The sequence below is a fragment of the Coregonus clupeaformis genome, unplaced genomic scaffold (genome assembly GCF_020615455.1).
Source record: "Coregonus clupeaformis isolate EN_2021a unplaced genomic scaffold, ASM2061545v1 scaf0965, whole genome shotgun sequence".
Classification (NCBI taxonomy): Eukaryota; Metazoa; Chordata; class Actinopteri; order Salmoniformes; family Salmonidae; genus Coregonus; species Coregonus clupeaformis.
The window spans coordinates 83,590-107,839 of record NW_025534419.1 but is presented as its reverse complement, the minus strand read 5'-3'; the positions used below and the strand labels follow the sequence as shown (position 1 = coordinate 107,839).

General features: G+C 44.7%; 1 pseudogene; it reads left to right on the top strand.

Moving 5' to 3' along the window:
- The first annotated feature begins 283 nt into the window (after positions 1 to 283).
- LOC123486038 overlaps positions 284 to 24,250 on the top strand; it is a 36,526-nt pseudogene continuing 12,559 nt past the window's right edge.

Genomic DNA, 24,250 nt, shown 5'->3' with positions numbered 1-24,250 from the left:
GCATTGGCTGCCTGGACAACAAGCTCTCCATCTACAAGCCCTCTGGTGGGGCTCAGGTGGGTCAGGAGGCCCAGAGGGGCCAGGAGGAGCAGAAAGAGAACCAGAAACAGGAGGATCTTCCTGGGGGGTGGACTGAGTGGTGGGCCCCTCGAGCTGGAGCACCCTATCCCTGGGACCCTCGTCCAACCACGTCCACAAGCGCACCCTCTCTCAGCCGCCCCGTGTCGGGGGGCATCCTCTGTGGCCATCCGTAAGAAGATCTCCAGAATGGGAGTGCAGGAGGGTGGCTCTGCCTAGGATGAGCCTGTGTCTGGAGAAGAGGCCTGTAGGTGAGCGTGTGGGCGCAGCGAGGGGCTTCCCCAGCTCCTCTCCTCACCTTGCAGTGAGAAGACCTTTGACTTCAAGAGCATCCGGAGGATGAGTATGGCTTTCTCAGAGTGCTCCTACCCAGAGACGGAGGAAGAGGAGGCAGCCTCAGACAGGGAGGGCGCCGCTTCCCAGAAGAGGCCAGGAAAGACCGACTCCTCTGCGTTATTCATGCACTCCCTGTGCGCGCGAAGGAAACGTCTGCTGTACTCAATCGGATACAAAAGATCGAAGGTGCTGAAGGAGAGCCCCAGCCAGCCACCGCGGTATCTTAGTAACTGCTATGCACCAGACAAAACGAGACAGAAGTCTTTTACAATAGGTGGGATCGAGGACTTGGACAGTAGGGGCACCAGTAAACGCAGCAGTATATGTTCCGTGGCCACAGAACCAGACGCCCCGCCGGCATCTGATAAACTCTCCAGACAGAGGTTCAGTGTGAGCTCAACCCGGTCAGAGACCGAGAGCCCAGAGCCCCCATGTCAACAGACCCCGGAGGGCATGCCAGTCAACCCCCTGCCCAAACCTAAACGCACCTTTGAGTACGACGCCAACCGCAACCACAAGGGCATGTCGCCAAGCAACGGACTACCTCCTGGCAGTGCCTCTGAGGAGTCACCACCCCCTGCTGCCCACCACTCCCCGCACCCAACATGACGCAAAATCTGACAAAGGACGGGAGCACCCCTAAGAGACTACAGGACAGGTGAGAATAGTCACGTCACCTCTAGATGTGTACACGCTTAGGAAAAAGGGTTCCTAATAGGTTCTTCGGCTGTCCCATAGGAGAATCCATTTTGGGTCCAGTTAGAACCCTTTTGATTCCAGTTAGAACCCTTTTTAGTTTCCATGTTAGAACCCTCTGTAGAAAGGGTTCTTTCTATCTGGAACCAAAAAGGGTTCTTCAAAGTGTTCTCCTATGAGGACAGCTGAAGAACTCTTTAAGGTTCAATATTACACTCTTAGAACAGAATGTGCTGTCTTTTATTGTAATGGTATGTGTCAGTAAGTACACGGTTCAGTGAACTGATGTTTTTGTGTTGTGCTTAGTGCATTCTCAGACAGTACAAACGTATCTTATCCCCCGGGCCCCCCCCTCTCCCTCAGAATCAGCCATGCTGATCAAACAACATGGTGAACAGGAGATGCTGATTATGTAGCTGCACAACAAAACATGGGTCCTGCAGGCTGCAGTAAAACAGAGAGGCAGCGAATTTGTTTAGTTCCTTTCTGAGAGTGGCACATGGACGACTAGAACATTTATTTGTCTTGGATTTGTAAATGTCTCTAACATGTCCCGAGAATGTTTTTAGGGGGTAAGGATCACAGACCAAGCGTTTACTTTGTTGGTGTTCTAGTGTATTGAATTATTGGCCTTTTGTCTGTCTCTGGCTGTAGTCAGATAGACAGTAGAGTGGTCGCACTCACTTCATATTGATGCTGCTAACTGAATTGGTTCCACCAAGTCTGCCTCTGTTCAGCGTTTGATAATAAGCAGATAAATGTTGAATCAGCTGTTAATTTTCTCAAGGCCTCAATGTTTTCCTGCATTAGAAAAGAGATGGTATTTTTGGCCTCATATGAAGAGTGTCGCATTGTTCTATTGATATTGCTTATAGCTTTTTTTTCTTGGCTTTTCTAATATGAGTTGTCTAGAATGCTGCCATTGAAATGGAATATGTTAAATTGAGTTTCTGCCATTTTTTCCAGTGTTCTTTTGTAAGAATGCCAGGCTCATTGAACAAAATTAAGTAGCCTAATTGCACATACAAACAAATTGCAAATGTCAACTACATTAGACAGGGCATTGTATATCTTAGTATAAGGCCAGGTAACAAAAAGTCTGCTGTCTGTGAGAAACAATCAAAGTATTACTTGTAAATAGCTCTATAACACAATGCACTCTAATAATTACATTTTTACATTTACATTTTAGTCATTTAGCAGACGCTCTTATCCAGAGCGACTTACAGTTAGTGAGTGCATACATTTTCTGTTTGATATAGAACATCCTTAAATATCTCTACTCAGCTCGACCAAACTGTTAATATCCAAGACCATAAATAGTTCTATCCTTGAAATCCAACAGCTTTTCAACAACGTTCCAAGTAACTCTTACATCAAGCAGGACTGTATTATTCTTCAATCATGCCTGTTATATAGCAAAGGCCTACAGTATATTGTCTTGCCAGTGGACATCCCAAGGTTCCCAGTGTGTGCCTCCTCATCCCTCTTCATTATGTTGCTATAGAGCTGTGCAGTACAGGCAGCTATTAGCCTGTTCATGTCTTTCTGGAACACTTGATATTGTTTATTACCCTCATTCTTTATCCCCCTTCAAATTGACTTCAGAGCACAACTTGTTTAGGCAGTGACTGAGGGCAGGGCCTTGCAGATCCCTCTTGATGAGCGGGGAGGGAGGAGGAGGAGATCTTTTAATGTCCCTGACTTGGAGTCAGTGTTTAACATTCCTGCGGCAGAGGCAATTTCAGAGCATGTTTAAAAGCCATGAGCCGTCAATGGAGCAGGACAGCAGGCTTGAGCTCACTGATTTAATGGAGGGACACTCCCCCTGTCCTGTCCTGTCCTGAGCATTCAGAGTCCAGACACACATAAGCTGTCATGCTATGTACATACGTACAGTACACAGAACTCCAGAAAAGATGTGGGTTGGTGGTAAAATAAACAGGAAATGACTTTGTGATTGGAGCACATGTTGCTGTCAGGTAATTAGATTAGTGGTGCTCCTGAACCAGTGTTCCAGGTCTTCTCTCTCTCTCTCTCTCTCTCTCTCTCTCTCTCTCTCTCTCTCTCTCTCTCTCTCTCTCTTCTCTCGCGCTCCAAACAAAGCCGCTCTCGCTCTGCAACACACCAACAACTCTGGCTCTCGCTCTCTCTGGCTCTCGCCGCGCTCTCGCCTCCCTTCGTTCTCCCGCTCTCCCCGCTCTGAATTGGCAGCTTCTTAGAGGGCTGCTGAGGGATGAGGTTATTTGGGTCTCCTTGGAACATTCAAGTGGCTTGCATCCTCTCAGGTGGTCCTTGTCGATTGTAATCGGCCAGTAGAGGATGTCAGGATGGAATGAACCAGACCGACTGCAGCTCTTCTCCACTGTGTCGCACACAGCCATGCATGATTAAATACCATTTTTCTCTTCTGCTTTTTTTCTCTCTCCTCTCTCTCTTTCTCTCTCTCTTTCTCTCTCTCTCCTCTCTCTCTCTGTCCTCTCTCTTTCTCTCTCTGTGATTCTCTCTCTATCTTCCTCTCTCTCTCTCTCTCTCTCTCTGACTCTCTCTCTCTGGTCTCTCTCTCTCTCTCTCTCTCTCTCTCTCTCTCTCTCTCTCTCTCTCTCTCTCTCTCTCTCTCTCTCTCTCTCTCTCTCTCTCTCTCTCTCTCTTCCTCTCTCTCTCTCTCTCTCTCTCTCTCTCTCTCTCTCTCTTCTCTCTCTCTCTCTCTCTCTCTCTCTCTCGCTCTAGGAGTCATGTGAGTTGGAGGATGCTGCCAGCCTGGCCTCTCGTACTCCGTCCTCTCCCACAGAGAATGGCACTGTTCCACAGAGACCTCGGCAGCAGCCGGCCCAGCTCCAAAAGCACTTTAGAGGAGAACGCCTATGAGGACATAGTGGGTAAGCATGGTGCTGTGTCTGGAGACCTGAGGAGAACTCCAGCCTGACCCGGGACACGTACTTATGCATATAATTCAGTGAATAACCAGGATTGTGAAAGCCAAACTCTATCAGTGGCTCCCGATGCAAGCAGTAATTCCAAAATCCTTTCACACACTTGAGATTTCTAGAGAAGTCTGATTGTTGGCCACTCTCTCTATATCCTCACGCTCTCAGCTGCCAAGTAGACTGGATTGTTTTTATTCTAAAGGATGGCATGAAGATGTGTGCTGCTTTCTGGTTTCACCATCAACTCCTAATTGTTATGGACTTATGTCAAGCATTTCTTCTTCTGCTGAAAGGCTCTGTGTGTCTGTCTCGAGACAATGGTTGTGCGGAGCCAGCAACAACAGATGGGTTATATAATGCTAGCTGGCCTTCCCTGGTTAAAAGGAATTTGACAGTCATGGTGTACATTTATATCGCATCTGCTTTCTATTGGAACAATCCCAATTAGCTGACTGAAAAACTCTCAGGGCTTTTCAAAAATCAATGGTAGGTTTATACTTCATATTCCTGCTTTATGTTTATTCAGCCCTGTATGGTCATGTCAAGAAAATATGATCATCACTCACTCTACATTATCAGGCCATTCCTTGAGACAAAGAATGGCATTCCACCGTTTACTGGATTATATTGTAAGATTACTCTGTGGTTGTAGCACTTTGGGAAAATGTCAACTTGATATGCCTCAGCTAAAGCCCAGACCTAGCACTAAAGCTAATTTCACATAAATCAAGTGTTCGACAGTCTCACAAGGAATTGCTTTCACAAAATTGGGGGAATATCAATCCTCCAACAAGGACTTTTGACCTCCTGATAGTTTTAGTAACATGGAAAACTACAATATCACAGTATAAGCAGGACCAACTCTAATTTCTCTGTATTGAGGTTGACAAAGTACAAATGTATGCCAAATTCCTTTCCAGTAGTAAATGTCCTGAGGACTGTGGACAGTGAAAAGGCTGGTTCTCCTGAGGTGCTTCATGTGGCATCGATGTCTGTCACGGCTTGAATGTGAGACCCAGTAAAAGAATGGGGAATGACATGTTTTCAGTTGGAAATTAGCACGATTAGTGTTGGTGGACATATGTTGTAGCCTTTGAGCATATTTTTTTTTGCAAGCACATGGGTCAAATTAAGACTAATGGCCATATTTCTCCCTCATACATGGTTGACTCTCTTCCTCTATTCGTCCTGTATGGCGTTTTATTCAGTCACTGAGGATGACCAATGGTTCCAGGCAGAGCATGAATCGGTGGCCGCGAGGGGACCCGGGGGACTTTCATGCGTACCCCAACAAAGAGTCCATTGTTCGCCGGCCGAACACCTCGAGTATGGGATCGGCGATGTGGTCAAAGGCATTTTGGCTGAATGCTGATTAGTTCCAGAGAAATACATTGCCTCTGTGAGCTCTCCCTCCCCAGTGATCCTGGCTGCTCCAGTCTGAAATAGGCCTAGCTGGCTCTGATCACGGCATGGAATGGTGGTTCCACCACCATTAACAGCGGTTTACAGGTCAGATGTTCCGTTAGGCAGCAGCCACAGCAGTGGGAGATAAGCCATATTCTAGTCCCTCTCCGCTCGTATTTCAACGTAGCAGCTCAGACACTTTGGACTCAGACACACACAGCCCTTCTCGAAGCATTTAATCAACTGTGAGAGATCATAGCTGTCTGAGAGACAGTAGGCCACTGACAATGAGCACATTAAATAAAGACTCTTCTCAAAAAATCAAATCAATACAATTTAATTTGTCACATGCGCCAAATACAACTGGTGTAGACTTTACAGTGAAATGCTTGCTTACGAGACCTTCCCAATGTTGCAGAGTTTTGAAAATAATAATAAAAAATTGAACACAAGGGAATAAAATTAAATACACAAGAATGGAGCTATATACAGGGAGTACCAGTACCAGATCAATGTGCAGAGAGGTACGAGGTATATGAGGTAGATATGTACATGAAGGCAGGGTAAAGTGACTAGTCATCAGGATAGATGATAATAAGAGTAAGATAGAGAACAGAGTAGCAGCAGCAATTGATAAGTGTAAAGGTGTATGTGTGTTTGTGTTGTGTCTGTGTATGCATATGTAGTGTATGTGAATGTGTTTGTGTGGGAGTGTCAATGTAGTGTATGTGAGTGAGTGTGTATGTGGTGTGTGTATATATAGTCTAGTGAGTGTGCGTAGGGTCAGTGCAAGATAGTCAGTGCAGATAGTTTGGGTACCATTCATTTACTATTTAGCAGTCTGGCTATTTAGCAGTCTTATGGCTTGGGGTTCGAAGGTTGTCTGAGCCTGTTGGTCCGAGAGCCGATGCTCCGGTACCGTTGCCGGACGGTTTTCATCCTCCTGAGGGGGGAAGAGTTGCTGCCATGCCTCTTTGCGGGTGTGTGTGGACCATGTTAAGTCCTTAGTCATGTGGACGCCATGGACCTTGAAGCTCTTGACCTGCTCCACAACAGCCCGTGATGTGGATGGGGGCGTGCTCTCCCCTCTTTCTCCTATAGTCCAATCAGCTCCTTGGTCTTACTGACGTTGTTGTCCTGGCACCACACTACTAAGTCTCTGACCGCCTTCCTGTAGGCTGTCTCATCGCGCCCATGATCAGGCCTACCACCGTTGTGTCGTCAGCAAACTTGGTGATAATGTTGAGTTGTGCGTGACCACGCAGTCGTGGGTGAACAGGGGAGTACAGGAGGGGATACACACAGGGGACCCGTGTTGAGGTCAGCCTACCCTCACCAGCTGGGGCCGGCCCATCAGGAAGTCCAGGATCCAGTGCAGAGGGAGGGGTTCAGTCCCAGGGTCCCTAGTTTGGTGATAAGCTTGGAGGGGATTATGGTGGTGAACGCTGCGCTGTAGTCTATGAACAGCATTCTCCCACATAGTTGTTTTTCATCTTGTCCAGGTGGGAGAGGGCAGTGTGAAGTGCAATTGTGATTGAACTTCCTGTGGATCTGTCGGGTGGTATGCAAATTGGAGTGGGTCTAGGGTGTCTGGGCTGATGGTGTTGATGTGTGTCATGACCAGCCTTTCAAAGCACTTCATAATTACAGATGTGAGTGCTACAGGGCGATAGTCATTTAGGCAGGTTACCTTCGAGCTCTTAGGAACAGGGACAATGGTGGTCAGCTTGAAACATGTTTGGATTACAGACTGGGACAAGGAGAGATTGGAAATGGCTGTGAAGACACTTGCCCAGCTGGTCTGCGCATGCTTTGAGAACGTGCCCTGGTATTCCAGCCTTGTGATTGCATTCCACCTTCCTCCTATAGTGTCCTTTTGCATCTTTGATGTCTTGTCGGAGGTCAGATCGGGTTTTTCTTGTCGTCCATGTCCATGTCCGTTCCTTGTAAGCAGTAGGTCTAGCCTTTAGCCCAGTGCGGATATTGCCTGTAATCCATGTTTTTTTGGTTTGATACATTCTTATAGTCACTGTGGGGATGAAATCGTCTATGCACTTATTGATGAAGCATGTGACTGTTGTGATAAACTCCTCAATGCTATCGGATGAATCCCGGAACATATTCCAGTTTGCTTCATCCAACCACTTCCGTATTCAGCGCATCACTGGTACTTCCTGTTTGAGCTTTTGTTTGTAAACAGAATGCAGGAGAATGGAGTCATGGTCAGAGGATGGGGGAGGGCCTCGTATGCGTTTCTGTGGGTAGAATAAAAGTGGTCTAGAGTTTTAGTGCCATTAGTGACACAGGAGACGTGTTGGTAGAAGTGAGGTAGGACGGTTTTAAGTCTCCACCCACCCACTTGTTTGTTTATGGCCCCATACAGTTAGTTGAGTGCCAGAGTGGTGTTGGCTTGTGGAGGGATGTAGACAGCTGTGATAATTACGGATGAGAACTCTCTTGGTAGATTAAAGGGTCTGTAGCTAACCATGAGGTATTCTATATCAGGTGAGCAAAAGCTTGAGATTTCCTTTACACTGGATGCAGCACATCAGTTGTTATTTATGAAAAAAACACACTTTCGACTTCCCGAAGCAGCCGTCCGATTCTGCCGCTGCATGGAGAATCCACAGAGTACTACGTGCATAGCGTCATCATCCAGACACGTTTCAGTAAGACATCATATTGCAGCTTTTCAAGTCTCTCTGATAGGAGACTCTCGAATCCATTTTATTCTTGAGTGACTGGACATTTGCCAATATTCACTGGCTTCACTGGTTTCTCAGTCTGAAGTCAGTGTCTCTTATGTCTAATTGGCAACTGTCAAAATGTACTTTGAGAAGATCAGTCATCTGCCACCTGTGTTATGATCAAATTCATGATTCATCATGGTGTTATGGTATAAATGGTTATATTATGACTATAGTTTGATTAGCGTAGTGCCATTGGGAACAGGTTGTGTACACAACAGTGACTCAGTAGTAATGGATCATGTCTGTGTCATCAACCCCAAGCTGAACTGAGTCTCTCGACATCACCTTATGCAGCAGTGGTGGTGGTGAGTAAGATGGCCTCCCCTGGCCTGTCTGTCTGAGCCATATTTCTGCTCTATCATGCATGGCAATCTGCTGACTGGAATAATGATGCCTTGTTTTGTCTTTGTAATCATACATTTCACATAGATTTATGAATTGCTGATGAATACAGTATGGCATTTCTCTTTAATTTACAGTTGAATATATACTGTAGTTTTTAGCATTTTTTGAGGTATGAGTGTTAAACAATTTAGATTCCATAAATACTGTGCATCTCCCAGCATAATTTGGCCCATGTGGTCACAAGCCTTCTCTGTCCTCAGGGTGAAGGATGTACACTGTACAGTTACAGCATGGTTTGTGGTGCCACCAAATGTTTAGACAGATCTCGAGCCCGTTTTGGTCACATGAACATCTCTGTTTATCACATGAATGAGTGGTGCCACTGTAGCAGCCACTCGACGGTGAGGGACATTCTGTCCATAGCCCTTTTATAGGGTAATCCGATCCTGACATTGTGTAGATAGTCTGTCCTCTGTCTCGCTCTAGAGAGAGCCTATTGTGTAAACCGATGCCGAGTCACAGCGTGGGTGCAGCCAGGCCAGGAGAGGTGTGCCCACTGTGTGTGTGTTTGGATGTGAGTAACCACAGCAGTTGATTAGTACCCTCCAGTGCGTCAGAAGCCAGGGAGACATATCATCATCCCAGCAGGCTGTCATTACTCTGCTTCAGTTGAATGGTGTCCCAGAACACTGAGGGGTCAGTCAGTCCATCCCTAGAGCTGGGTCATATGGACAAAAATCCATATTGCGATAAATTGCCTGAATTGATGCGATAACGATAAATAGAACTATATGTTTATAACATTAATGTGCACTAGTTTTTTTAATTATCCTTTAAACTACTACTACTAGTTTGAAGTTTGTAGCCATCAATTGTCCCATTAACAATCACACATATTAGTAAACTTATTTCATTTCAAACTTCACATTTCTCTAGTATAGGCTACTTATCGTAATGAACGATATCAGCAAAATGCCTGCGGTAAGTGATCAGTATGGTCGGTGTCGATAATTTTCAGTTTATGGTCCCAGCTCTATCCAGGCCTGTTATTCTATTCCTCAGCTCTAATAATACATAGGGAGGGAACAGGGAAGAGACCAGTCTGACTGGAATTTCATTTTCAGTATGACATGGCAGAATGCACTGATGATCTCACTAAGATGGTTCATAAATAGGCTATAAATGATGAACCCCTTTTAACAAAACAGATACCTTTAGCACAGTTTAACTTTGGCCTTCAAGGTGTTCCTCCAGTTCATAGGATTCTCTTCCATCATATTGAGATGGAAAGAATCTCAGACATTCATGCTGAAGTGTAGATTTAGTCTATTTTGACAGACACTAGCTCTGTTGTAAGACTCATGCTCGTCTTTCACTGCAAGTCTTTTCCCTCATGCCTTTCGACACCATCTGGCTCTGTTTTCGTTTTTAGTGCAGTTCCTTCATTTTCTCACAACCTTTTCAGACCCAGCCAAAATGCTATTCTCAGAGCACATGTCTGGATGGACATGGGAAGGGGTGTTACACAAGTTTTTATACAAGCTGGCTGGCCCTTTTCCAAGTGACATCAGTGAAAGCAGTGCTGTGTGAGATTCCCATTTTTCCATTTCTCTTATCAGTTATTGATTGTATGCCAGTCAGTCAGTGTTTAGTGGGAAAACCCAAAACCCACACTCTTTGCACAACACCTCTGAAGTGTTGAGTGAACATTTCTACATCTACAGTCTCATTGAAAGGATGCGAGAATGAAGTTCTGTGATACCTGAGAGGGAGAGGAAGATGCCCCTCCCTCCCTCCTCCCTGAGCAGACAGCCTGCATACTCCGGCCATGACTCACCACCAGCAGCCCCAGTGTCCGGAGTCCGCACAGTGCAGTCGGCCAGGTCAGCAGGTCCGCTGAGCCCTGGGGCCAAAAAGTGCAATCTTTTTAAAGAGACAGTACATTTGGGCATTGTAGCAGCCAGCTGAGAGTGACCTTAACCTGGCCCCTGCATGACCTATCTGATCTGAGCTACCCACAGGAGCCTCTCCACTTCCCTCTCTTGCCCCCGTCATCTCACACAGACCCTGGCCCGAAGCCTCTCTGGCTGTGTCTTGTCTAGTCAAATACCTTCCTTCTCCTGAACCACAGATCCTTCTGAACAGCTGCTGCTGTTATCTTAGACCTTAATCTGTTTTCTTAATGTCGTCACACAGAGAAGGAGAACCCGTATGAGGACGTGGACCTGAAGAGGAGGAGTTTGGGTCGGAAGAACCGCTTGGTACCGGAAAGCAACCGGACCTGGAGCTCCCAGAAACTCAACTCACCTCCTCAGGTAACCCAGCTAGCTAGCAGAACTGATGTATTTTCCTGCGGTAAAATTCTCCCTCAGACTAGAGTTAGATCTCTGAAACCTGGACAGGATCCTCCAATAATCTTGTTTCACAGCTAGATTTCTCATTAGTTGTGCTACAGAAGCCTTTTGATGTGCTGAAACCATTTGGAGTTCCAGTAAAATACTGTCTGTCTGCCTGGAAATGTAGGTTTGGCTCTGCTGCTTTAATATGGATGGGCACTGTCTCGTCGTAGGAAAGATGATTTAGAATTTCCTTGTGTTCAACTGGGAATGAGGTCACTGTGCGGTGAGGAAAATATATTGTATTATTCGGTATGGTTACTTATTGTCATGACAAAAACCTCAGTCAATCCCAGACCAAACCAGGATCCATTGCTTCATCCTATGGGCCCTGGTCAGAAGTAGTGCACTATAAAGGGAATAGGGTACCATCTGAGACACAGCCTCAGTATTGTCCTCTCTCTCCCCCTCCACAGCTGCCCTCTAAGCCCAGTAGCCTTTCCCTGCGCCTCTCTGGTCCCACAGACAAGAAGAGTCACCGGGCGTCCCGCCTGTCCAAGCGCCACAGCCATGATGACATGCTGCCGCCCCAGCTGGGGGTCTCTCCCTCCCCCTGCTGTCTGCTGGATGACGGCTTGAGCAGCGCCAGCGACACCCTGGCCTCCCGTAGACACCGGAGGATCCCCAAGGCACCAATACTCCGCTAAACACTCCAGGCTGTAGGAATGAACCTGTTCTCTCCATGAGGATCTCCTCAAGGACTATTCTGGGAATGGAGCTCTTTTGTTTAACGTTTTGCAAGCCATGCTTATCTAACTGAAAGGCAAAATGGAGATGTAATGGATTTGCTATAGACTATACAAATGTCATTCTTTCGAATAATTCCTAAATGCACTGTGTCCGAACTCTTTGCTGATTCTCTTCATTACTCTGTTTTAAACACAAGCCATATCCAGGGATATTTCTGGACATGAGGAGAGAGAGAACTGAGAAGAATTTTATGTCAATCTCCTCCCCTCCCACACACTCAAATGGAACCAACTTTGAAGAGCTTCACCACAGGAGATCAGATAGTCCTATACTGTAGGGGTACACACACTGAGCTTCCCCTTTCCTCTCACTGTTTACAGATGGTCCAGAGAATCAACTCCATTTACTGTACCAAGCGAGGGAAGAAGAGGCTTAAGAAGCTGACCTTGTCTAATATTGAGACGGCATCTCTGAGAGGTACGTAGGGCTCATCCCTTCCTTCTCTCCATCCACTGTCTGGATCGGGGAGTAAATATTTGTGTCTCCTACCCACACAGTGTCCCAGTCATCTCATCTGTATGGCATAAACATATAGTTGTAGAGTTGACCCTGACCCCTAAACAAACCTTTTTCTCTCTCGATCTGTTTACAGATGACAACAGCGAGCGCAGAGCGACTCTGATGACAGGTTCAAAGGTGAGAGGTCACAGTATGCAGTTGAAGCTCAGTCCCTGGAGGGCAATGGTGCATGGATTTGTTTCACTCACAGCAGATACAACAAGCGCACGTCTCTGTTAGTTTTAACAAGTCAGTGTTTGGAACGAGACATCGATCAAGTGACTTGTGACCAAAGGGACCACAGAAATGTAACTGAAAGGCAAGATGTAATGGATTTGCTATAGACTATACAAAGTCATTATTTCGAATAATTCTTAAATGCACTGTGTCCGAACTCTTTGCTGATTCTGTTCTCACTCTGTTTTAAACACAAGCCATCTGTGATGACAGTTATGGTGAACTATAAGGTTTGTATTTCTCTCTAATCTGTGTTTAGGTTGTTATGTGTTGGACTGTGTGAGGATAAACATGTGTGAGTATAGAGGTTTAATCAGTGTGTGGAAACCCATCTAACGTTTTAAATCCAGTTAAGTTTTGGTTCCCAGAATGCTTTTGGTAGGTTAGAGATAACAATCATTTAACCTCCATTTGTTTGGTTTTTAAAGCATTTCGTGAATGTTTTTTTTTTTACATGCCAGGAACAGCCTGGCAAAGTTTTCAGGGGGAAGTTCCTACAATGTTTGATTTCATTTTCCTTTTACATTGTAACAGCGTTTTGGAAACATCTTGATTGACTAAATATGTTCCAATAATGTTTGGACTGTAAGCTCTTTGTCAGACTGCAGGGCTTGTATTGCACTATTAGCTGTGAGTGATGTCAGTTGTGTGTAGTACACAGTATTTGGGCTATACATTGTGTCAATACAACCCTGTACTGAAGGTTGAACTGTCCATATCCCTCTCTCTTCTCTCCCCAGCCCACACCCAGAGGCTGCTGAAGCTGCAGTCAATGCTGCGGCGGGCCCCTAGCTACCGCACACTGGAGCTGCAGCTGATTGAGTGGCAGGAAAGGGAGCTGTTTGAGTACTTTGTGGTGGTGTCCCTCAAGAAGAAGCCCACCAAGAACTCCTTCTCCCCCGAAGTCACCTACCAGTTCCCCAAGGTAAGGGAACAACCCAAACTGTATTCTGGCCCCTTTGGGCCCCTTGGTCATGGGTCAGACAGCAGTGTCAATTCCCTTTTTAAGTGAGAGAGAGGATTTAAACATGAAAGGGGTCCTCGTAGATAACTCTTCTGAGACATTACTCACTGGACCTACAGAAGTATGTATGCTGAGAGCGCTGATACAGTTGAAGTCGGAAGTTTACATAAACTTAGGTTGGAGTCATTAAAACTTGTTTTTCAACCACTCAACAAATTTCTTGTTAATAAACTATAGTTTTGGCATGTCGGTTAGGACATCTACTTTGTGCATGACACAAGTAATTTTTACAACAATTGTTTACAGACAGATTATTTCACTTATAGTTCACTGTATCACAATTCCAGTGGGTCAGAAGTTTACATACACTAAGTTGACTGTGCCTTTAAACAGCTTGGACATTTCCAGAAAAAGATGTCATGGCTATAGAAGCTTCTGATAGGCTAATTGACATAATTTGAGTCAATTGGAGGTGTACCTGTGGATGTATTTCAAGGCCTACCTTGAAACTCAGTGCCTCTTTGCTTGACATCATGGGAAAAAGAAAAAAAATTTGTAGACCTCCACAAGTCTGGTTCATCCTTGGGAGCAATTTCCAAACGCCTGAAGGTACCACATTCATCTGTACAAACAATAGAATGAAAGTATAAACACCATGGGACCACGCAGCCGTCATACTGCTCAGGAAGGAGACGCGTTCTGTCTCCTAGAGATGAACGTACTTTGGTGCAAAAAGTGCAAATCAATCCCAGAACAACAGCACAGGACCTTGTGAAGATGCTGGAGGAAACAGGTACAAAAGTATCTATATCCACAGTAAAATGAGTCCTATATTGACATAACCTGAAAGGCCGCTCAGCAAGGAAGAAGCCACTGATCCAAAACTGCCATAAAAATGCCAGACTACGGTTTGCAACTGCACATGGGGACAAAGATTGTACTTTTTGGAGAAATGTCCTCTGGTATGATGAAACAAAAATGGAACTGTTTGGCCATAATGACCATCGTTATGTTTGGAGGAAAAAGGGGGTAGCTTGCAAGCCGAAGAACACCATCCCAACCGTGAAGCACGGGGGTGGCAGCATCATGCTGTGGGGGTGCTTTGCTGCAGGAGGGACTGGTGCACTTCACAAAATAGATGGCATCATGAGGAAGGAAAGTTATGTGGATATATTGCAACATCTCAAGACATCCGTCAGGAAGTTAAAGCTTGGTCGCAAATGGGTCTTCTAAATGGACAATGACCCCAAGCATACTTCCAAAGTTGTGGCAAAATGGCTTAAGGACAACAAAGTCAAGGTATTTGAGTGGCCATCACAAAGCCCTGACCTCAATCCTATAGAAAATGTGTGGGCAGAACTGAAAAAGCGTGTGCGAGCAAGGAAGCCTACAAACCTGACTCAGTTACACCATTCCCTCACCTACCCTGGACGACGCTTGGCCAATTGTGCGACACCCCATGGGTCTCCCGGTCGCGGCCGGCTACGTACCCTTGACTTATTCCACATTTTGTTGTGTTACTGCCTGAATTCAAAATTAATTTAAACAAACAAATCACACCCATCTACACCCAATACCCCATATTGACAAAGTGAAAACATGTTTTTTGAAATTTTAGCACATAAAAAAAATGACATACAGAAATATCTAATTTACATAAAAATTCACACCCCTGAGTCAATACATGGTATAATCACCTATGGCGGCGATTACAGCTGAGTCTTTCTGGGTAAGTCTCTAAGAGCTTTGCACACCTGGATTGTACAATATTTGCACATTAAATTTTTTAAATTCTTCAAGCTGTCAAGTTGGTTGTTGATCATTTCTAGACAGCCATTTTCAAGTCTTGTCATAGATTTTCATGCCGATTTTAAGTCAAAACTGTAACTAGGTCACTCAGGAACATTCAATGTTGTCTTGGTTATCAACTCCAGTGTATATTTGGCCTTGTGTTTTAGGTTATTGTCCTGCTGAAAGGTGAATTTGACTCCCAGTATCTGTTGGAAAGCAGACTGAATCAGGTTTTCCTCTAGGATTTTGCCTGTGCTTGTGGTCCTCTGTAGCTCAATTGGTAGAGCATGGCGCTTGTAACGCCAGGGTAGTGGGTTTCGGACACCCATACGTAAATGTATGCACACATGACTGTAAGTCGCTTTGGATAAAAGCGTCTGCTAAATGACATATTATATTATTATTATATTCCGTTTATTTTTATCCTAAAAAAAACTCTGTAGTCCTTGACGATAACAAGTATACCCATAACATGATGCAGCCACCACCATGCTTGAAAATATGAAGAGTGGTCCTCAGTGATGTGTTGTGCTGGATTTACCCCAAACATAACACTTTGTATTCAGGACATAAAGTTAATGTCTTTGTCACATGATTTGCCATTTTACTTTAGTGCCTTATTGCAAACAGGATGCATGTTTTGGAATATGTTGATTCTGTACAGGCTTCCTTCTTTTCTTCTCTTCTTTCCTTCATTTAGGTTAGTATTGTGGAGTAACTACAGTGTTGTTGATCCATCCTCAAGTTTTCTCCTATCACAGCCATTAAACTTGAACTGTTTTAAAGTCACTATTGTTCTCATGGTGAAATCCCTGAGCGGTTTCCTTCCCTCTCTGGCAACTGGAGTTAGGAAGGACTGTAGTGACTGGGTGTATTGATACACCATCCAAAGTGTAATTAATAACTTCACCATGCTCAAAGGGATATTCAATGTCTGTTCGTTTTTTTTACCCATCTACCAATAGGTGCCCTTCTTTACGAGGCATTAGAAAACCTCCCTGGTCTTTGTGGTTGAATCTGTGTTTGAAATTCACTGCTCGACTGAGGGACCTTACAGATAATCGAATGTGTGGTACAGAGATGAGGTAGTCATTCAAAAATCATGTTAAACAACATTTCTGTCCATGCAACTTATGTGACTTGTTACTCCTTAACTGGTTTAGACTTGCCATAACAAAGAGGTTGAATACTTATTGAATCAAGACATTTCAGCTTTTCATTTTAATTAATTTGTAAACATTTCTAAAAACATAATTCCACTTTGACATTATGTGTTATTATGTGGAGGCCAGTGACACAAATTCTCTTAAATTGAAGCTGTAACACAACAAAATGTGGAAAAAGTCAAGGAGTGTGAATACTTTCTGAAGGCACTGTAGATGCAGAGATTGCGGAAGAGTAGGGTCATGGCCGTAACATACGAGTTGAGGGAGTTTTGGGAGTTTATTGACAGTAAGTGGTGTAACCAGGAAACGGTTTCTATGGTACATAGCGTTTGCTTACTCAAAGATCTCTTTTTAAGTTATTTAAGATTTGGTTCAGTGATAGAATCCCCTGGGAGATGTCGGTATGTTGGTTCTCTGTCAGAGAAAAGCCTGACCCAATGACGTCGGGGGGGAGAGGGGGGTTGGTGGTAATGATAAGGGGAGGAGGCGCTGACCCTGTGTGGGAGAATGCTTAGGCTGGTAATTTATTCGTACTATAGGGGAGGTTTTTGGGGACCCTGTAAAGAGGACACTCAGTAGACTGTAAGCGTCTGGGTCTGTTTCTGACTGAGGCGTTTCCTGTTCCTTTCTGTCTCGTCTCACAGCTGAGAGAGTGCCCACCAAGCTGATGAGGGAGGCAGAGCAGAGACTCAAAGCCATCCCCAATTCTGCTTTCCAGATGCCAAGGACTGGACCCCAGTGTCTGAATACAGCAGGAGGTACAGTATGGGTTACTATACAACCCCACTGCATCACTGAGGAAAGCTCACCACCACACTGTTGGCCTATTAGTCCCATTCCTTGCTACAACCAGATGGGCACTAATCAGTTGGGATGCACAAGTGTTTCATATATAGATTAAAGTTTTTAAAAACTACCAAATCGATAGTATGATTAGACGTGTAAATATCAACGAGTAAAATTAGGAAGAAAACACAGAGATTTAATGCCATTATCTCCATGAATTCCTGGTAGACTCTTACTCTCACTCCTACTCCTGACAACGTGGGTCCCTAAAACAGTCTTCTCTCTCCGCCACAGAGACTGTACTTCTTCACCAACCCTAAAGTGGGAATGAGATCCAACACTATGTTTCCTTTGATCACTGTTCAGTCTCTACAATCTGAATGCTGGTTTGACTATAATAGAGGCTGTGTGTCTGTGTCTCTGTGTGTGTGTGTGTGTGTGTGTGTGTGTGTGTTTCTCGGTACAGTGAGACCTTCTCGTTCATGTTGACTGGAGAGGATGGCAGCAGGAGGTTTGGGTACTGCAGGCGTCTGCTGGTAAGTAAGCCACCATTAGTTCACTGGTCCCTGTTCTGTTCACACCCTGCTGAGCCAGCCCTGTTTGTTTTGACAAGGTTTTTTTTATCTGAACAACTGATGTTTTTTTCCTGTGGGACCATTGAGGAGTTATTGCGTCACCAAGCTGGGTGTGAGTAGGAGAGAAAGTAAATAAAGTGAATTTTAATGGCCGTATGTAACAAAGCTTGGTTGTTTTTGCCTTTCAACACGGTCGGGATTAATCCTAGTATAACTGGACTCCTTCTGTTTCATGAGAGTTTCTCAGGAGAAGAATGACGAAAAACAAACCATGAAATGTCTAAGTTAGTCATTGTAGAGCACAACCCGCCAGTAAGGGTTTCTAGTCCTTTGATGTTTTATAATGAGCCCACATTTGGCTTGAGTTCAGAACGTATGGCTGTGTGGGATGTTGTGCTTGCTGTGATTTTTTTATGTCACTGTTATGCCCAAGAATGTGTACATTCACACAGTGTGTATGTTTTGTAGGGTTTGTCAGTGTGTTTTAGTAGCCTACTGTATTTATGTGTCACGTAGTCTTAAATTCAGTTGTGACTGTTTCTTGATTGTATTGAGCTCAGTAGTTGCTGACATTAAGTAGCTGTAGATCAGACGACTCCTGATGCTGTGAGAGAGTGTGAGGTTACTTTTCTCCTCTCCGGTAACCCAGCTCCTTCCTTCCCTGGTGGAAGTCTAAGGAGCTGGCATGAGCAACGCATTCCTAAGGACTTTAACCAAGCTCCACATGCTTGATTTAATCATCCATTTGGAGAAAGCAGAGGAGAAAATTGCATACCTAATATGGACAAGTGGATCGGGATTTCTTTATATGTATGCACGTGTTAATTTGTGTGTGTGTGTGTGTGTGTGTGTGTTTGGAGATGGATAGATCCAGGAGGCCTGGTTGGCTCCAGAGTAGACTGGTGTGTGATTGTTTAGTGTGGAGGGTAGAGGTGATCATTAACTGTGTAGAGACTGCAGCACCTGTGTTTAGTTTACAATGGGAAGCCTCAGTCTCTCCAGATTAAAGACGTCCACCAGCAGCAGAAAGGACAAATCTATAAATATTTGGTCAACCAAAGCTGATTGTGAACTAACCTGGTGCTTTATCTGAATAAAAGCAAGTACACCACATAGCTTTGGTCAAATTAAGCTGTTGGCTTTATCATGTTTGTGTGTATGATACTGTTACAGTATATTCTCATTGATGTTGCATATAAACCCTACCAAGCCCCCTTTCTATTTATCTTAGTATCTATTGCCATATTACTGTCTGTGTCACCTTATAAGCCTCTCTTCCCCAGTGACTGACGACTCTTAATTTGTGCCCCTGTTCCAGCCAAGTGGGAAAGGGCCTCGCCTTCCTGAGGTGTACTGCGTCATCAGCCGACTGGGCTGTTTCCACCTGTTCTCTAAGGTGAGTTCATGCTTACACACAAACACACACACACACACACACACACACACACACACACACACACACACACACCCTAGTTTAGCCATTGTTGCGGTTACCTGTCTCTGAGTCGAGCCGAGGCCAGTGTTCCCAGGAGTGAGCTAGTTGAGGCTGTGCCAGCATTTCCACTCAAAGGCATCCTGTTCAGCATAAACCTTATTTTCTGCTTTTTTCTCTTTCTGATTTCCCAGTTAAATTGTTTCCTTCACTTGTTCGTGAGTTGAGATAACATGAAACAGAGTGCTCATTGTGTTTAAGTTCTCCATGCCTTATCTGCCTCCTCATGAATCCTCTATGAAGAGTGTATTTGAAGTGAATAAGGCCCGTGTTAAGGGAAACAGTTAAGAGGTAGTAGACGTATCTAATGAATGGAAATAACTTTTTATTACTGTGTCGTGAGTGCTAAAATGTGCCAAAAACTGTCTGTGAGTTTCATTTCATATTCATTTAGGGCTAAAAGGATGCATAAATACAATAGATTGTTTCTGTCTTGTGACAGCACGGGCACCTCAACAGTGAGGGTTGAACAGCCCTCATACAGATGGCAGGGTGTAGGTTTCAGAAGGCACCGTTTTGAGGGCTTGAGAGCTGCGTAGGTGAGAGAGGAAATGTTTTCCAAGGAGTTTGAAGTGCTTTTCTAGTTAAGGCGAGAAAGACGGGAGTGTTTGATTTCACCGGGAACAGAGGGTGTGTGGGGAGTGGAGGTGATATCATATGACCCTTAATGTGAGTGTGTGTCTCTCTCCAACAGACTTTCCAGACAGGAGTAGGCAGGTCTGAAACAGACAAACACATGGGCATATTGGGTGGGATTTTCCTTTGCCCTTTTCCACACATATCAGACAGCCACAGAAAGAAATTCATACTGTATTTGTCAAAAGGAGCAAAGGTAGCCTGGTTCCAGACATTAGCAGGAGCTTTCCTTCAGACAGCAACACGCTACCATTTCCATTCTATCTTCACTGGCCATACTGATTGAAGGTACTGGTCTTGGTCTATTACTAGGACTCTCAATCTACATCCCAAGTGACACCTTATTCCCTGTTTAGTTAACTGCTTTTGACCACGGTCCTTAAGGCACTATATTGGGGCTCCCGAGTGGCGCAGCGGTCTAAGGCACTGCATCGCAGTGCTAGAGGCGTCACTACAGACTCTGATTCGATTCCAGGCTGTATCACAATCCATTCTAAATAAGAATTTGTTCTTAACTGACTTGCCTAGTTAAATAAAAAAATTAAGGGAATTTGGGACATTCTGTTTAAAAAATTGAGTGTTGTGTCTGCAGTGTGGTCTAACTCTCAACCCCCTGTCCTGTGCTGTATGTAGATCCTGGATGAGGTGGAGAGGCGGAGGGGGATCTCTGCAGCCCTAGTCTACCCCTTCATGAGGAGTCTGATGGAGTCACCCTTCCCAGCGCCGGGGAAGACCATCAAAGTCAAGACCTTCCTGCCTGGAGCAGGGAATGAGGTTAGAGACACATCAGCCCTTGGTTACTAAGGTTCCAGCAAAGAAGGATGATGCATGAAGATAATGAGATGTATGCTTAATTGAGCATGACCTGTGACCTCTGTGAATGTATGACTGGTTGTGACCCCAGGTTGTGACCCCAGGTGGTGTTCTCCTCCCCAGGTCATTGAGCTGAGGCGGCCCATGGACTCCAGACTGGAGCATGTAGACTTTGACAGTCTCTTCAGCTGCCTGAGTGTGCGTCAGGTGGTGCAGGTCTTCGCCTCCCTGCTGCTGGAGCGCAGAGTCATCTTTGTGGCTGATAAACTCAGGTGAGCGGCCAGACTTATTGTTAGTAACCCTTCTAGTGATAAGTAAAGATGGAGAGAGAACTGAATCACCTTCTCATGGGAAGCTGTACCTGACTAATGGTCATGCCTTGTTAGAGGCAGGTGGGGGTTGTTGAAACTTGTAGATGTTAGATGATAGTTACTTGTGCCAAGTGAAATGCTCAATAATACCTTTAGAGGAAGTATTTTGTTTAGGTAGTTCTGAAACGCTGTTGTCATTTTTAAATAATGATTGAAACTACAGTATTTACAGATAAATCTGATACGTAGAGCTCTGAAGGCCTGCTCATATTTTAGTGTAAGGTTATCGCCCGACAAAGATCTTAACCCTCTGACATTAGGCTATAAATGGTAAAAATAGTTCCTAGAATACTTCATCCTTCTCACACATGGTGGCTAGGAGTGAGATAAATTGCTGTCTAGGATTACATTGTATGTTAGCAATAATATCCCTCCTCATTTATCGCTGAAGTCCACTGTCTTTTTCTGCAGTGAATCCACCTATTCTAACTCCATTACAATAACATCTGCCTTAAATGAGAGGGATTTTATCGCATGCTCTTGTACATTTTCCCTTTTCTGTTTACGTTCACACAGAGGCCTGACTGGATTTGTTCAATTTAAAAAGGTTTTCTCAGACCCACCTCATTGCTGAGCTCAGGGTTCCTCTATCTGTATATTTCTGGACACATGGCTGTAAAGTACAGACTGACTATGATACCGTCATCATAACACTGTTTCACATGTCTTGGTGCATTTCCTCTCACAGAGATGACATATCCTGAACTTTAAAGAACGGACTAACTTCAAAGAGAGATTATTTACATAGTATGTATAACAGTTACAATAGTGGGGATTGCCCTGCCACTCTGCCAGTGCACTCTGGCTCACCCTAACTGTTGATGCCAGATTTAATTCCTCAGTCGAGCTACTTGCCATTCACCCGATCTGCACGGAAAATAGCAGCCTTCTACTGTGGCTTTGTCAGTTGGTGCTTAACGGGTTTAGCATGCGGGGACAGGGTTAGAACTGTTAAATTAATCGGTGTAGCCATCTTGGACCGCACCTACCATCATGGAGTAATGGAACTCTCCCTGCATGGACTCACAACTGATGTGGTTCCAGAAGTGGGTCATCTCTCTGCCGGGGGCCACTGTCCAACCACAGCAGGCAGGGTGGGGTGGGGCCGATAACATGGAGCTAGGGGTCTCCAAGGAGCCAGAGTCCCACCAGGCAGGCACAGCAATCTGCCCCTGGCTATAGCACAGCACTCTGGGCTGAGGGGCTCTGTTAGAGGGGGGCAGGTTTGTGTTGAACGGTAATCTCTACATATCAGAGGACAGTTTAAACAAACATCAGTGGGGGGCAGTGACTGTGAGGGGAAGGAATGTACTTCCTGTGTGCAGCGACTCTCCCCTCTGATCTATGGCTTCACTGTCACTGTATGACTGATGGCGCCATGTTCATTCCCTGGTCCCTGCCTGGCCTGTTCACTACAGCCCTCTCTCCACCCAGGGGGACTCCGAAAAAGCTGTTTTTGTCGTCACTCTGCCGTTTGAGACAACGACACGACTCCCGGGTTCATGTCAGTTGGCACATCACCCAAAGATTGTTAATCAGTCACCCATTTCTAAGGGCTCTCGTGAACAGCAGCAAGGACTTGAGAGCTGGATCGAATAGTCTGTGTCTGAGGTACTGTTAGTTAACAACACTGAAAATCAGCACCATGAGTCTGAACAGACTACAGTACTACAGCCCTGCTCAATATTATAACTTCATTGAAAACCATACACTATGACTTTTTTGAATATCATAAAACCTGCTTTGTATCAACACAATCAGCGCTCCCCAGAAGCGGACCAGACCCCCTGTGTCTCAGTTCCCGTTGAAAACAGGATTCGGAGCCACTCTGGGCGTCATTGGGCCCGTGTTGGGGAGAAGGGAGAGACCCTCTACTGACTTCACAGGTAAAAGGGTCTGGTCCCGCTGGAGACAGAGAACACAATTCCAATCCCAGAAATTCCCTTCCAACACAACATGATGTATGACTGGGTGTAATGTTATCAATAGGAGAAGGGTCTGAGGGAGGGAAAACACCAAACAGGCCATGTTAGGGAATGTGTCAACACTGGGTTGTACTGTGGTAATATTTGATATATAATATTATTTTTTAAACCAGATGGTTCGAGCCCTGAATGCTGATTGGCTGAAAGCAGGGGTATATCAGACCGTATACCATGGGTATGACAAAAAAGCTAAAATTATTTTTGGCCTTACTGCTATTAGCCCATACAAATGCATTGAATAACAGATTCACTACTGGAACACGATGGTCCCCCCAAAAATCAGATGTTTATTATTATTATTATTATTATTATTATTATTGTAGTTTTTTTTTTTTTACATGTATTTAACCTCTTATTGTTGGCGCTAAACAGTCTAAGTCCTGTCTAAGCCGAGGGGGTTCTACTAAGCTATATGGAATTGTTTTAAGAAGGTCATACCAAGGATCATTTTGCTATTTGATTTAGAATTTTGAGACCCCTTATATATTAAAATATGATTTGATTAACATTTTTATTTGGCCTTACTGCTGTTAGCCCATACAAACGCATTGAATAACAGATTCACTACATGGAACAACAGATAGGCCCCCCAAAAAAATAAAAGGATGTTTGTTCTGAAATGTCTGTCCTATATCTGAGAGAAATAAGAAAGATCAGCAAACATATTTTTTTTTTTTTACATGTATTTATTAACCCCTAATTTTTGGCACTAAACAATGGGCCATATATACAGTTGTATCATGTTTCAGGAGATGACCCAGATGCAGACAGTGTCGAAGTAACAAAAGTTTATTACAAAAACAGGGGGCAGGCAAACGACAGGTCAAGGGCAGGCAGAGGTCAGTAATCCAGAACAGAGTCCAAAAGGTACAGAATGGCAGGCAGGCTTTGGATCAGGGCAGGCAGAATGGTCAAAACCGGGAAAACTAGAAAACAGGAACTTGAGAAAGACAGGAGCAAGGGGAAAACCGCTGGTAGGCTTAACAAAACAAAACGAACTGGCAACAGACAGAGAACACATGTATAAATACCCTGGGGAAAATGGGGAAGATGGGCGACACCTGGAGGGGGTGGAGACAATCACAAAGACAGGTGAAACAGATCAGGGTGTGACAAGTAGAGCAAAATGGAGAACACCATCGTGTTTGTGAGAGTCTCATCTTTCCACAGAGGTTTGTAGGCCAAACCGTTCGGACGCAACAGACGATTTTGCGAGAAGACCGATTTTCAGGATGTCTCATGGTCTGAAAAACA